The 12,824-nt window shown below is 43.8% G+C and overlaps 1 protein-coding gene across 1 annotated transcript in view; it reads right to left on the reverse strand.

Annotated features, from left to right (window-relative positions):
- The window catches only part of lrrc75a (leucine rich repeat containing 75A), a 79,694-nt gene that overhangs the window by 39,990 nt on the left and 26,880 nt on the right, over positions 1-12,824 (reverse strand). The gene's annotated exons all lie outside the window — the stretch shown is intronic.

Consider the following 12,824-nt stretch of genomic DNA (forward strand, 5'->3'; position numbering starts at 1 on the left):
GGCAGCTGAGTGAAGTGGAGCCTGAGGAGGAAGCACCGGTTAGCCCCGGTTTCACTACAGGCAGATTCACTTGCTACAGGGGCGAGGAAATAAACCTGAACAGCCAATCAGAGTGATCTCTCTCACCGACAAGTTCCGCCGCCGATTCAACATGCTCAATCAGCCGAAAAGCTGCCGCTGGTGACGCCTAAGTGCTGACGGTGCGGGACACACCGCAAAAACTAGGGCGATAGACGCTCACCAATGGCCCGACTTTGGTCGACGGCCGACTGTCGGCTTGGTGTGTCAGGGCCTTTAAGAGACCTGGATAAAGCATTTTCAACCGCTTATCTGAAGCCAAGTCGTGGGGGCAGCAGGCCGAGCAAAGCACCCCAGACGTCCCTCTCCCCAGCAACACTTTCCAGCTCCTCCTAGAGGAGCCCAAGGTGTTCCCAGGCCAAATGAGATATGTAATCCCTCCAGTGATTTCTGGGTCTGCCCCGGGGCCTCCTACCAGTGGGACGTGCCCAGAACACCTCTAACAGGAGGCGCCCAGGAGGATCCTGATCAGATGCCCGAACCACCTCAACTGACCCCTTTCGATGCGAAGGAGCAGCGGCTCTACTCCGAGCTCCCTCCAGATGTCTGAGCTCCTCACCCTATCTCTAAGGCTGAGCCCAGACACCCCACGGAGGAAACTCATTTCGGCCACTTGTATCTGCGATGTCATTCTTTTGGTCATTAACAAAAGAATGAGATCGTCATGAAAGAAAGAATGAGTGCCAAAAAAAGCCAAAAAAGCGTATGAGATTACCCGGATTAAAAGCGCTGCTTCTGCATCACTGGTCCCACAGAGCAGGCGCACTTGAGCTGCCAGACCAGCCGGCTACTTCCAGTTTAGCGCTCTGAGTGGGGATAAAATCATTTAATCTTGTTAATCTTTATAGCAGAACGAATCATTTGGAAGGGGTTGTGACACTCAAAAAAAAATGTATCCATTGATTTACAAATGTCTCTCTTGCGGTGTAAGTCAATGGGAAAAAGTCTTCTTGGGCCCAATGGCATCAAGTGACAGACTGTAATTCCACTGTTTGGACACAACGAAAACTGGCGTCAGAGGATTTTATTCTGCATCAACCCTGTGTCAAAATGCGGGTGGTGCAAAACAATCTTTCAACAGACCTTAGTAGACGGTCAATCGTTCAGCACAAAGGGCAGCAGAATAAGAACATAATAAGTGACAGGTATGTATTTGCAGCAGGTGTGTGGTTCAGAGGAGTGAGGGGAACAGAGAGAGGAAATGTCATGTTGGACACAACATCAGCCAGAATAAGACAAAGCAGTGAAGTGTTACAGCAGCAACAGACAGGAGACAGATAATCAAAGGGTTTAAGGACCAGTGGAGCAAAGAATAAGCAAACACCTTCTGTCAAACTTAACTTTCTGATCCGACAGCACACACACGTTTACAGCATACACACACACACACACACTGTGAAGCTGGGGAATTCAACGCTACATGCTGCGTTGATTGCCTGTGTCCATAATCTCTCCATTTCCCACCTGGTGCGCTGCGTTACATTCACTTCGCCATCAAGTGTCTGAACTGTACGTCTGTGCTCCGTGCAGTGCACTTAAACATGATTAAACATGAAATGAAAAATGTTCTGTACAAAGCACGTGCACGACCTTCTCACGATGAAATGGTTTTCCTCAGCACCCCCGATGACTGACATCTAAATTACAGTCATGAGAAACTACATTTTCTGGCCGTGACGCAAAATAACGGCAATTCATAAACGACCAACGTCTCAGTTTACTACTCAGTGTAATGTACCCTCTGAGTTTCCATCATGTGGGGAGCAGTGAACGAGTTAGTGACGCACTGCCTCATCTCTACCCGCCTGACTCAATGTCACCACAACCCTCCACTGTACCAGAGCTGCCTGTGTGTGTGTGTGTGTGTGTGTGTTGAGGCTTCCACCCATATTGAAATGCATTTATTCAGGTGGTGAGTCAGGTTTGCAGGTCCCCAGTATCCAGTCTAAAACAGATGGTGAGGGGACGAAGTGCTATCAACAAAGACGTTCAGTTCCCTAAACTGTGAGGTACCACATTGTTGTTCAGGTGTGTGTGTGTGTGTGTGTGTGTGTGTGTGTGTGTGTGTGAAGGGCAGAAGTTGGACAGTAAAGCAGAAAAACAATTTTCTAGCAGACAGCCTTTGTGAAAGTGAATGAATTGATGCCCGGAGGGAAACAGAACGAGTTCTTCCACTTCTTTGGCTGTCGAATGATTTTTTTTCTCATTTTTCAAATTAAATGAAGCGACGATGATTCCTGCTGAGAAACTGTGAAGATGTTCTTGGAAATGTGTCTGTGTGGTCGGACGCTGCAGGAAAGAAAGAAGTCGAGGACACTTTGTATTTATTGTGTAAATACACATTTTTAGATTCATAGTGAAAGAACAGAGTTTCATAATTCTTCATATTCTCAGTAATCTTGTCTCAGTGTTTGGCTCTGCTGTGCTGCTAACTGTAACGTCTTTATTTCCTTTAAAATATATATCTTGTATAAACTCTATCTTCTATACTCTACTGGTGGGAGTCAAAGACCTCACAGACAGAGGCCTCAGCCCGACGTTCCCAGTTCACCCTCACTGCACGTTTGGGTTTACCAGGTCTGTCCAGCAGCCTCCCCCGCCCGTTGTAGAGTTGTGGAGCTAGAGAGGCTGCCAAATCGATTCATTACCAAATATTGAACTTCCCACCCAACTGAATCAAAAGCTTTATCAGCATCTAATCTGAGCATAATAGAACTTAATTTATCGTTATTAATCTGCTCAATAATGTGTATCTTAGACTTAGACTTAGGCCCAATCCCAATACCCCCCCTTGCCCACTACCCCTTAGCCCTCAAAATGAAGCAACGAGGGGTAGGGGTAGAAATCTTTCCCTAGGAACTGGGACGCCACTCACTGCGTCACTGCGTCGGTTACGTTACTAGTCTCGCTCACCAGACCTTTGTCAAGAAAAGAAAGGTCTGGCTGGGCCGACTCTCACTTTAAGATTGGAGGAAAAAACGCCCCGGCTGCTTGTATTTCTTTCAACCAATCACAATCGTTCTTGGCGGTGCCACAGCAACGGTGCGCTTGCAAAAAGTATTGCCCGGGGAAACAGGTTTTGGTGTAACACGCCCACAAAAATATCACCTACAGGACGCGAAGCATGGCAGAAAAATGGCTACATCCCCGCAAGATCAAACACCGCAAAAGTTAGTAAAGGACGTGTTGAAAACTGCAACCGGAGGTGGTAGGGCGGGACATCAGCGGGTGGCTCATTCCGCCCAATGAGAGGCTGATCTTTGCAGCGAACTTCAGCCCACTCAGACTAGGTTCACGCATACGTAACTATTTTAAACAGGAAGCTGCGAGCCATCTACATTTCTAACTGGCATCTACAATAGAGTCTCCGGTTGAGTTCATCCTACCTATCGCGTTTGCCGCATTCATCATGCTTCTTTTGATGAACAACAGACGACAGGGGACTTCTGCTAGCTAGCTAACCAACTAACATTATGAGGCAGCATAGTTATACTAGCTGGAGTGTTATCGTAATGTCAAAAGTCCGACAATTTTGCAGAACAGGACAGATGACAGACGCCAGATAGTGCGAGCTAGCTAGCTAGCTAACAAGCAACCTGACGACGGTAACGTTAGCTTTCCCCGTCTCTTTCTCGGTGGTAGCCATGGCGACGTCTACCCCTCGCTGGCAAGTCAGCATCTGAAATCCCTCGCTCCGAAGGGCTAGTTTCATACCCACTACCCCTCGTTATGCCCCCTACCCCTACACGCAAAAAGGAATTGGGACACCACTACCCCTCGTGGGAACGCGCAAATGTAGGGGGAGGGCCAAGGGGGGTATTCGGACGGGCCCTTAGACTTACTTTATTCGTCCCAGAGGGAAATTCGTTTCCACTAATTGTACATTTACAGAGATCGATCACAAATATCACAAACATCACAAAACATCACACGTTCATTCACAGAGGTGGACACTTTGAGTTAAAGGATAACTTCGGCCCTATTTCCCCATGTGTATGTGTGCGTATGATTCATAGGTACAACTCGTTCTAAAATTGGTTCAGTATTGAGGGAGGCGGATGCAGCCGGCAGCCGCGAAACGAGCTAAAACGGTAACCGGGGCAAATGCGTCCCGTATAAGTTTGCGCATTAAAAGAGCTTTTTTTTCGNTGTTTTCAATCGATGCAGTAAAACTCTCAGCTGTACTCCGGGACAACCAGCGCCACTCTGAGCGGCGCTCAGCATGGCTCCTCTGTTTTCTTCCGGCAACACACAAAGCTCTCGCGAGATGATGTCACACAGCCCACAGGAAGTGAAGGGTCAGGGAAACGCTTAGTATGCTATTTACAGAGATAGCACTGGCGATCTGAACCGATCAGTGGCGAAAAAAAGCTCTTTTAATGTACAAACTTATACGAGACGCATTTGCCCCCATATCTACCTCACGGCTGCCGGCTGCATCCACCTCCCTCAATGCTGAACCAATTTTAAAACGAGTTGTACCCATGAATCATACGCACACATACACATGGGGAAATAGAGCCCAGGTTGAAAAATACCGAAGTTATCCTTTAACAGGATCTTTTGTTCAGCGCAGCTATGGCTGCTGGGATCAGGCTCTTCCCGAGTCTGCTGAATGTGTATGTATATATCTATTAACAAAGGCATTACAGGTTCCATCCTCTTTGTTAAAATGGTGGCATACAGTCTGATTATAGAACACTGACAGGTCTATATCCTTTACAGAGTTTATTCATACTTTTATATTAAAATATGATGTCCACACATATTTTTCTTTAATTTCCAATTTTTCATTTTAATCTTAAATCACCTAAATCATCTTTTTCTGCCGTGACACCTGCAATAAACCAAAGTCCTTGTCTACATGTACATGTGGTGCATTCAATTTCTTATTCTGATGTCACTTCCTGTGTTCCCATAATACCTTTCTGCTGTTTTTGAGTTTCTCTTAAAGGCTTGAGAAAGTCCTGTAGCTCCTGGTCCACTGAAAACCTTTTAAAAGACAGTGGATAAACTCAAATATGCATGAATGTCAAGCTAAAAATAAAATGTTGTGGCTGCAGAAACACTGACGTTCTAAGGTTTTCATTACACACAGATATTATATTCCTCTAAATATATAATAATAATATGATTACAGCAGACACATTTTAGGGGTAAATATTTTGATACTTTAATAATATTTTAGTTTTTAGAGAAACATTTTGGTGCAACATCTCTGTTTCTTGTTTATCTGTGCAGAGACGTATTGATGTTTTGGTAATGTATACTAAAGAGAAGTCTCGTCGTGTCAGCGAGGCTTCATGAAGTGGATTGTGTCGAATGAGAAAAGGCTCGGGTCGATGACGAGCAGCTGCAGCATCCGGTCATGGCCTCATGGTTTCACTGCATCCCGCTCTCATTCTCATTACCTTCCTTCTTCTCTCTTCATGTCCCTGTTTCTCCTCCTTTGTTTGTTTTGTTCCTCTCTCCTCCTCCTCTGTTGACCTGCCTTCGTCTCTCCCGCCCTCCCCTCCTCTCTCTCATTACATTATTGATACTGAACACATCTATGAATCTATGCGGTCTCCAGAGAACTCGTGACCTCTCCTCTGTCTCCATCCCTCTGTCTTATTTATCTGTCTGCTTCATCTCTGGTCCTCCCCTCAGGCCAGCCTGCTGATAAACTTATTTTGCTCGGTACAAATGGAGCCATTACTTCAGAGCTATTTTTCACTGCATGCTCTGGTAAATTACGGAAAAACTCTTTATCCATTCTGCAGATGAATTGTTTGGATGAATAAATCATATTGCTCTCGTTTCAGTGGTCAGGAGGTGCAGGGGGACACCTGGCAGACAGCTGACTCACTGTCATGGCTGGATGTCAGGTTTATGTTCTTGACAGGGGCGTCGATAACACATACTGATGTCTGCTGTGTTTTTGGAGGGTTGGTGTGAGATATACAGTTAGTTCGTGTTCTCACGGCAGCATTTACAAGAGGACCAGATCAAATGCCTTGTGTGAGAAAGCTGCTCTTGATTGGTCAGAATTTCCATGTGGGAAAAATCCAGGAAGTAAAGCAAACGTTGAAGAAGAGTACACTTGCAAGATAAATGTGACACTTTCTAATGTCACAATGGAGGGACAACTACGCAGGTTGATTTTAGCGCTGCTCATCGTGGACTATATTGCTGTCATTGTTCATTTTAGTCAAACCATACAGTTTGAAAGCGAGGCGCGGCTCCAACTAGAAAACAATGTTTTGATGCATTGGATGTGCTGAATGTGCATATTAAGGCAGTACAGGAGGAGGTGCACATTAATAATCCTCCAGGACTGTAACATGCTCATGTTTAACCCAAACAATGTGTCATGTGACTGCCTGCCTCCGAGATGCCGAACAGCGTCGGGGATGCACTGATTTGTAACGTCATGCTGCTTTATTCAGAGTTTAAATCACCTGGTCTGTTTGTTTTGGAGAAGAAGAGACCTCTGTGGATAATTCAGCTCCCTATAAAAACCTCCTGAACAATGAACCCTGAATGAATTCTAACCAGGAGAAGTTTTAGCTGGTTGCAATTCACCGCTACACGACACCAAATCCCCCTTAATCTTGCACACTTCACCTTTAAATCCTGAAGCCAATGCACTTCTGCCACATGACCTTCACAGACATCGTGTATCAGAGCTGGACTGAGCTGATTCGTTCATATCTGACGTGTAATGAACTGTCACTAACAGCAGGGCCAAACACAAACACTGTGTTTTGGGCCGAGTAAAGCAGAGCAGTGAGCAGTGGGATTCACACGGACATACAGATGGAACGACACAGGAGATAAGTGAGAAACAGAGAGGACTTAAAGGCTGCAGAGAGGAGACAGAGGAGGTGTGGGATAGGAAGAATAGCAGAGAGAATCACGGCAGCTGCAATGACAAAGCAGCAAAGTTTCTCAGCTGCTGTATAGATTCCCTGCTTAGCTGCAGTCACACTGCACTGATTAGACCTTTCACAGACTCTGTGGAGGCTGCTGTGTGTCTGTGTGAGACCCAGGAGGGAAGTGTGTGAGTGTGAGTGTGAGTGTGAGGGGGAAAGTGAAAAGATGAAACTGCATATGAGCACGTCTACATTTATCTGTACGTGTGCATGTGTGTTTTTATGTATGAATGTTTGCCAGAGTGATTAGGTGTTTTATAAAGGGAGTACGTGCATGAGCAACTGTGTGTGAGCATTAGTGAGTAAACAAAGCTAGCCACGTTAGCCATGTTAGCTCTGAGCAGGCTGTTGCTCTTCTCATCTCCTCCAGCCTCTGGCTTGTGACCCAAAAATTTATCTCAGTGCTCCGTCTTGAAGGACGTCGCAGGTCCTTAAATGCATCTCGTGTCATGACCTGTCAAGCTCCCTGTGTTCATGTTTATTTGTCATCCCTGTGTTTCCTGTTTTATTTTGGTAACCACTGTCTCATCTCATTTCAGATCCAGCTTCCTGTCAAGTTTCAGGTGCAGTAAGAGCCTGTTTTCTGCAGCTCTTCATCAACATCTCACTGTGGCTGTTTCTGCTTTCACTCTTCCTCCCTGCTGTATTATTAGACTTGCCTTTATTGAAGAAAAGCCGCTCACAAAGTTCTGCTAATTCAGTGATAAACACATTTCATTTCCTGCAGATTCTACACAATAAAAGTCTCCCGTTTGTTACGTAAAAACTTTACTTGTGAAGCAGTAAAATAAGGTAATGTTGAGTTTTCAAGCAGCAACTTCACACAACTTCTAATACAGCTGATAGTGAACATGAGACAGTAAAATAAAGCAGATATCTAAAGAGAGAAACTAAACTCCAAACCACAGAGATTCAGTTAGAAGCTACAGACGTACTGAGAGCTGAACACAGAGACTTTTAAAAACTCCTTTCTCTCTGGTCTCCTGCAGACAGAGGCGAGGAGAGTCTCATAACACACACGACTTGTTTGGGGAGAGAACAGGGGTCATTGAGGGTCTGCGAGACGTCACCTCTACCTGCTGGAGGGCAAGGTCCATCTATGGAGCAGCTCGACCTGGCCCGGCGTGTCTAAACTGATAATGGAAAATCAAATCGGCGTGGCCAAAAGTGACAGAGGTAAAGGCCCATTACTCTCCTGTTGTATAGAAATCTCCCCTCAGTCTACACTGTGTCCATGGACGACACACACATATACTTTGTTCTTCTTCTACATAATAAAATAATGACGTTATATAAAAGAAACGTCCAGGAAATCCACTCCAACAACTCAACACAGCGTGGTTTTATTAAGATCAATATTTCACGTTCTTACACTGACCTTTAATTAAAAGACAGTTTTGCTCTTATTTGATTGGATGATGGAGATAATGCAGTTTGATTGATTTCATATTTACTATAGAATCGATCGATACCACCCGGGCTGGAACTCAAACTGGATTGACTGTAATCTAATTACAAACAAGTGTGTTTTATTATTGATAGAAGCAGCAGCATCCAGGGATTCACTGGAGTGAGTTTTATGAATGATGTGTGTGTAATATTGCAACAAATAAATAAAATAACTGGAAGATATTGAAATATAGAAAACAGTTGCTGTTTGTGGCATATAGTGACTTTTTTTAGCAGTGTCGTGCACAGACATTTTGCAGGGCAGGTACTCAAGTGGAAAAAGGGCATCTGGCATATTTTTATTTTATTTCATTCTATTTTATTTCATATTATTTTATTTTATTTTATTTTTTCTAGTGTGCAAAGTGCTGGTGCAAAGGAAAAAAAATCATTTAATCAATTTTAAAAAATTGTGCACATGCAAAGTGGTTTTTATCTGCCCTGAAAAACACTTTGAATTATTAAAATAATAAATCGACCAATCAACCCTCCAAACTACAAAATAGGACTGTGTTCAGCTGCAACAATCAGGCTAAGTGCGTTCTCCTCTCCTCTCCTCTCAAAGGAAATCCTTTTCTTTGCTCTCTTCTTCTCAAGTAGTCCTCCTCCTCTCCTCCTTCTGTTCTCCTACTTTCCTTTTTAAATAGTCAATTTATCTTCTGAATAAGTTTTAAATATTCTTAAAGAATCCCAAAGAACAGACGCATGCACCCCGCACTCCTCGTCTTCTCCTCTGCGCTCTTTACGTAGCCCTAAACTGCATGTCATTTTTGTTTTAATTAATTATCTGAGACGAGACATAGAAGATGTAAACATAATTTCAAATTGAGTTTTGGTTTAAAAAGACGTGTTGAAGGGGGAAAGCAATTCAGCGTCTGTTGCTGCTCATGCTGGGCAGTTGGTGAACCCGAATCTGCCAGATTGTTGAAGGGAGACGGTGTGATTTTACGCCAAAATATCTTACTTGTTGTTAAGCTTAAAGGGATAGTGCACCCAAAAATGAAAATTCAGCCATTATCTACTCACCCATATGCCAAGGGAGGCTCAGGTGAAGTTTTAGAGTCCTCACATCACTTGCAGAGATCCAAGGGGAGAGGAGGTAGCAACACAACTCCACCTAATGGAGGCTGACGGCGCCCCAGATTCAAACGTCCAAAAACACATAATTGAAACCACAAAATATCTCCATACTGCTCGTCCGTAGTGATCCAAGTGTCCTGAAGCCCCGACATAAAAAGTTGTTTGGAAAAACGTCATTTGAACCTGTAGCTCTAACTGCCTCCCTGTGCACCACACTCGTGTGCATGCTTGCGTGAGACCGTAAGACATGGGCACCGCATTCATGTGTGTTCACATACTTTCGTTGGTCTTGCGCACAAGTCTGTAAGTGTTGTGAGGACTCTAAAACTTCACCTGAGCCTCCATTGGCATATGGCTGAATTTTCATTTTTGGGTGCACTATCCCTTTAATGTTGAGTTATTGCCTAAATTAGACCGGCTGTATTGAGATGTTTTAATATGGGTTTAATTTCACAGCAGTGACAAACAATGCTGAGGCCGAGGCCAAACACCATTGTTACCTGGCTGTCCATGACGGGAGGTCAGGGAGACGTGATGCTGCTCTGCAAGGCACTCAATTAGCGTTTGGCTGACACAAGGGAAGTTCAAGAGGAAGGGGTCGGGACTCAACTTAAATGCAGCTGTCGGGCACACAGTACACTTTAAACTAAGAACTGATGCCATGCCACAACTTTTAAAAATAAATAAAAATGATAAAATTACTAAATGAATTAGAAAACGACCTGAAGTCTATCTGTGCTCGTGCCTGATTTTTAGTGATCCACTGAGTAAACTGTGATTATCTTTTTATTTCTCCCTCTCCTTCCATTTCCCTGAACGATGCATGCACGTACTATAGCTCAGAGGAGATTAGCGCCGATGTAATGAATGATTATATTTCTATTTATGCACCATCACACTTTACATCAATCTATTAACCCTGCGTCTGACTAACCAGGTTTTTCAGTCCCTTTGTTTATTTGTGGAAAGGTGTTATTAATCCTCCAGCCGTGTTTATATTAATCAGACAAATTACTCAGGCTGTGAGCTCAGTGAGGTTCATTCAATTAGTTCTCTGCTTTCTGGACTGACTGAAACACACGAGACTGAAAGAGGACATCCATTTAAAGTCGTGGTATGCATTCTGTCACAGCGTACTGACTGAATGTCCACGACCACAGCTGTATGAAATAACACAGTGGCAGGTTACATACCCAGACCTGCCTCATGCTGTGCCAGCTCTGGAGGAAGGTCTAACTAAACACAGTATAATTTGCACAAAGGGAAAAAACGCTCTGGGGTGTGTGTATTTCTGGAAACCGATCACAATTGTCTTGGGCAGCGCCAGGCCCACGAGGCAGTGAGGGAATTTGTTTTGGTGGAACATTTGCACATAGGGAGGCAACTCTGGCATTGACGTGTCTAAATCTCTACAAAACAAAACTGGACATAAAACATTACACTGTAAGAAATCCGACGGCCTGCCCTCGAACTCTGCTTAGACGATTTTTGATGATTATGATATGTAAAACAGCTGCTGTATTTATTGTTGTTTCAACAGTTTAGTCATGTGACCTATCATTAGAAAGCTACACTCCTTGCAGTGCCATTAATGCGGACTATTTTGCCATACAGCCACCACAGCAGGTTCAATAAATGCTTCTGTCAGACAAACAACAAACAAATAAACAGTTATATCTCACCTATGAAGTCTCATCATAATCCACAGACCAAATCACAATTTACACAGCTACCACTTCAAGTCTCATGCACTTTCTGAGGTTCAGACGATCTAAATCCAGCAAAATATTTAGTCCAACACATTATTACATCCATAGATCTCCATTAACTGCTGTTGCATCATTTCAAATGTTCATATTTCTCTAGCTGTTATTCATATTATCTGCTGTTCTGCATTTAAACAAACTGACTGTGGGCTGCCATGATGGAGGTGAACTCCTGACCTTCTGATTGACACCTCACTCGAGCCAATGGGAGCTTCCAGTGCTGTTGATATGGCCTCCATAGCCAATGAGGGCCTGAATTTCACTTTTTGTTTTCACAGGAAATGTACAGTTTGTGTACAGTCTCTTTCAAAATAAAAGCACTATGTCGGTACAACACAGCAAATTTACTTTTTCTTCCTTCAACAACAAAAGCACGTGGTTAGGTTTAGGAAAAAAGAACAGGGTTTGGCTAAACAATCTTACAGGAAGCAAACACTGCTCCCCTCCCACCTGCCCAACTCGGACTTTCGCTGCCTATATTTTCGTTCTTGTCCTGCCATGTTTCCCCCGGACGCTGCCGGGAACCATTAAACTATCACAGCAAGTGGCCGAGTGTCATGCCAACATGAAAGGACAGCTTTTTTTGTTGGTGTCTGACACCACAAGTCACTGCCCAAGCAGATTTCGATGACTTCGTAGGGAGACCTGGTTGCTAAATCTGACACACTTAACCTTTAATCGAGTAGAAAACTAGACTGACCTCCTGACGACAGACTGAAGTCTGACTGATTTTTGTTTTATCTTTCGAGTATATCTTTAAATTACCGCATGACCTCATCACCAGTAACAGGATTGCAAATATTCAATGACTGTGTCCAAATCATGACATTTTTAGGGCTGTCAAAATAATGTGTTAATTTTGATTAATCACAGAGAAAATAATGTGTTAAAGTAATTAACGCTGATTAATCGTGTTCCGACTGACTATTTCTGCCTGTTGATATATTGGATACTTTTGCCTGTGTACCGACCCGAGCCTGATTAAAGACCCTGAACTTTTGTCTGAGTCTGTGAGTCTGCTTTGTGAATCCTTTTTCCAGTTTGTGCTTGACATCTCTAGGACCGAGGAGGCTTGGTGAAAGAGCTATAAGTAAGGATACACTGGTTTATCCTTTGTGGAAGACTTTGTGGCACCTGAAGTATAAAAGAGGCGTGACACACAGTTCCGTGGTGCCATTTGACCCAGTGACGTCATTGAAGGCCACAGTGGCTTTATCACATGATGGAGACAGACGAGACGACGCTGCTCAGCCCTGTGAATGGAACATTTACACTTAAAAAACACCTAGATGGAACTGTTGATAGGAGCAGTGTTGTCTGCAGTTTCTGCAGTGAGGAATTTTTGTACCATCGGAGAACTTAAAGGGAAATTTCGGTTTATTTCAACCTGTCTCCTATTGTCCTAAATTTGTTTCAAGTGACTAGTGACATAAAAATAATAGTTAGCATGTTAGCCGTTAGCCTAGATACAGCCGGGGTGCATAGTAGCGTCAGACCTGTTAAAACGTAAGTGAACGGGCAACCTTCAAGTGCAAAG

The sequence above is a fragment of the Epinephelus moara genome, chromosome 2 (genome assembly GCF_006386435.1).
Source record: "Epinephelus moara isolate mb chromosome 2, YSFRI_EMoa_1.0, whole genome shotgun sequence".
Lineage (NCBI taxonomy): Eukaryota > Metazoa > Chordata > Actinopteri > Perciformes > Serranidae > Epinephelus > Epinephelus moara.